Source organism: Lactuca virosa, chromosome 5, assembly GCF_052849685.1.
Source record: "Lactuca virosa cultivar CGN04683 chromosome 5, Lactuca_virosa_CGN04683_v6, whole genome shotgun sequence".
NCBI lineage: Eukaryota > Viridiplantae > Streptophyta > Magnoliopsida > Asterales > Asteraceae > Lactuca > Lactuca virosa.
This window is the reverse complement of record NC_136430.1, coordinates 324,821,168-324,824,681: the sequence shown is the minus strand read 5'-3', so window position 1 is coordinate 324,824,681 and position 3,514 is coordinate 324,821,168. Positions and strand designations below refer to the sequence as shown.

Below are 3,514 nucleotides of genomic sequence, written 5' to 3'. Positions count from 1 at the left end.
AAGTTTTTATTTTTTCTTAAAACTATATCAATATTGATGTCTATTTATAGAGAATAAAAAATTATGAATTTTGATATATTTAAAATAATTTTTCGATAAAATAACTTTCTAAAAATAAAAAAAATAAAAAAAATATGTTTTTGTGTATATTAAGGTAATGATTAGCATAGTTTAAGGAAACATGTTTTGTTGGAAAACACATGTTTATCCGTTATCCATTTCCGCCGGTACGCCTAAGTGTTTTGCGCAAAATAAATGTGTGGCTGTAAATGATTCTCTCATTCTCAACCTTTTTTTTTCTCAATTGAACTATATATATATATATATATATATATATATATATATATATATATATATATATATATATATATAAAAGTTCAATAGAGAACCATAATTATTGGTTATTTAAGGAACCAAATCTTTTTTTCAATTTGTAGAGCTTATTCTTTATCGAAAAAAAAATCTAAAAATATCTAAATTCATATATTAACATTGCGAATGTGAAAAATATTTTTCGGATTCACATTGTGAATTTGATGTAAAAAAATTGAATTTGATATCATTGGAAAAATGATAAAAAGTTATAAATTTCTGTATTTTTAGTTTTTTTTTTTTTTTTGATAAAAAACATGTTTTAAAAGTTGAAAAAAAATTGGTTCATTGGTTAATTATGGTTCTCTATTGAACCTCACCATATATATATATATATATATATATATATATATATATATATATATATATATATATATATATATATATATATATATATATATATATATATAATGATGTCAATAGTTTAAGAAGGTTATACGTGTAAGTACGGATTATTGTGTGTGTTTGTTATTTGTTTAAATGAAAAACGTGTGGCATGGTTACAACTCATAAAAGTGTGTTGAGGGTTGAAAGGAAGTGGAAGAAACATGGTGGTTAACACGGAAACTTCACATTCTCCATTAGCAAATTGGTCGCCACACGTTTTTCCTTCTTCTCGGTCAAAAGTCAAAACTCAAAACTATTGAAACTTTGCACGTGAACATCCAACTCCATTATGGCATTATCAATCACAATTTATAAGGAAGCATCTTTTTTTGTAAAGCAAATTACGACATTTGTATTGTGTCACTATAACGTGTTATGGAAAACTAGTCAAATCATTCTAAGTGTCGTATACATATATAGACTTAGGTTATTTTGTTTTTATTAACTATTGTATGTCAGAATGCACAGATCTGGACCAACGGATGGAATTAATCAATAGAAATGATTTGAGAGTGTATGATATTACAAAGAGATAACATGTACCATATAATTACACAAATTTTAGCAAAATTGTATTTTCGACAATTAAATACATTTATAAAAGGAAATTTTCGGATTTTTAGGGATAATTAATTCTCCTAATTTTAAAAATCTAAATTTTTTTAATTAGTTCAGTTTTAATTCTAACTTAATTTGTTAACATAACCTATTTTATTCTATCAGAATATTTTTTTTGCTATGATGATGTTCTTTCAGAATTTTATTCTATTAGAATATTATTGAATAACAACAAAATTCTTGAATCTGAGGTTGAAAAATAACAATATTTTAACATATTCTTATACATTTGAACTTAAATACAAATTCATATATATTCTTACAGACTAAAAGCCTTATACATTTTAATATAATTATACATATTCTAAAAGAATATCAACAAAAATGAATAAAATTCTTAAAAAATAACAACATTCTTAGATTGTGAATATGATCAAACTTTATTCATTTTTTAAGTTATTCCTATTAGGTCTTCAACGCATTCTTCCGGCCATTCCTATCACAAATACAACATAAACTAATAATGGTTAAAAACATGTTACTTGAAATTAACTATCATTTTATATATTCTGGTAGAATACATAGAATATGACAGAATACATAAAATACATTCTGGCAGAATAGATAGATTTTATTCTGGCAGAATACATTCTGACAGAATACATAGAATACATTCAAAAGTATTGTGTTTACTGTTAATATAATTTTAGATTGCAAATATACAATAACGAGGGACAATAGAAATTGGAATTCAAAATCACAAATTGAATCAAAATAATACACAGACAAATTAATTACTTTTTTAAACAATTACATAAAACATGTGTTGCTAGTAATTCTGACAGAATGCATAACACAATGTTAAATTCTTTAGATTCTCTTTCAGACATTTCAACAAACACTTGTTAGGCATTATCATCAAACAACCCAAAATCCTATGAAAAGCTTAGTGTGATCAGAAGCAAAATCAAAAAAACATAAATTTTTTAGAGAACATCAAAGTTTAAGTTTTTCAATACCAAATAAAAACAAAGAAGACGAACCTGAAGAATCATAAATCAACAGGAAGGATAATCGGATGTGGACGAGTGCAAAAGCCTTAACCCTTTCCATCTTACCTGATGTGGACGAGTGCAACGTTAATTTTATATATATTTATTTAGTTGTAACGAAAGAATCTATCTCAATGCTATAACATATGTGGTTTAGGATCTGTGATAAAGAAAAAACGGACGAAGATTAAATTGTTCGTCACTCTTTTTTAACCATTCTCAAAAGAAATTTGATTGTAAAATCAGAAATTAGGTTCAAAAATTAGAAATTGAGTTCAAGAACATACCATGGCTAGGATGTTGGTGTACGGCGGCAGCTATAGACCGATTTCGGTGATGGAATACGAAGTCGACGAAGGAGAGGGAGGAAGAAGAAGATATGACAGTGGCAAGATGAGGGATACAGAGGTATGTTGATGGTTATAAAGAAGAGATATTAGGTCAACATATATTTATTTTGTTTCCTTAATTGCAACTGCAAAAAACCAGAAATACCCTTCTTGATAAAATTAATTATTTAATTATTTGCTAATTTGTGATTGGTGCATTTAGGAACACAATAGTTGCTAGAAACATTTGAACCTAGCAATATATATATATATATATATATATATATATATATATATATATATATTGGGCTAGGTTATAGTGTGAATGGAAATGTATTGTGCGGACGTATGTGGGCTAGATTATATATATATATATATATATATATATATATATATATATATATATATATAGAGAGAGAGAGAGAGAGAGAGAGAGAAAGAAAAAAATCAATGGAGAAATAAATTGAGGAAGAAAACCTACAAACTTATTATCTACGATTAATTTAGGTATCAAATTTCACATATACATGTACATACATATATCTAAGAGAATTAACAAAAAATTTGAAAAGAAAATTTATATGCATGTACATATGCATTTTTTTTTAAATGTATACATGCACAAAAAAATATGAATATGCATTAAACATTCATTTTATTGAAAAAATCTTTTGTCAAATCTTAATTTCGAAATATAAGGTATATTTTCACTTATTTGAAAAATAAATTAATTTTTTTTATTTTTGTATAATTTTAAAAAAAAGTTATTTTTTTAATCAGTGAAAATATTTCTTACATTTCGAAAATAATATTTAA

At 24.8% G+C, this 3,514-nt stretch overlaps 1 long non-coding RNA gene across 1 annotated transcript; it reads right to left on the bottom strand.

Moving 5' to 3' along the window:
- Nucleotides 1–1,740: 1,740 nt before the first annotated feature.
- Nucleotides 1,741–2,767, bottom strand: LOC145114849 (uncharacterized). Its single transcript, XR_013711285.1, has 3 exons — nt 2,657–2,767; nt 2,361–2,435; nt 1,741–1,813 (listed from the first exon to the last, which is right to left on the bottom strand). It is a non-coding gene; the product is annotated as an uncharacterized LOC145114849 (long non-coding RNA).
- Nucleotides 2,768–3,514: the final 747 nt, after the last annotated feature.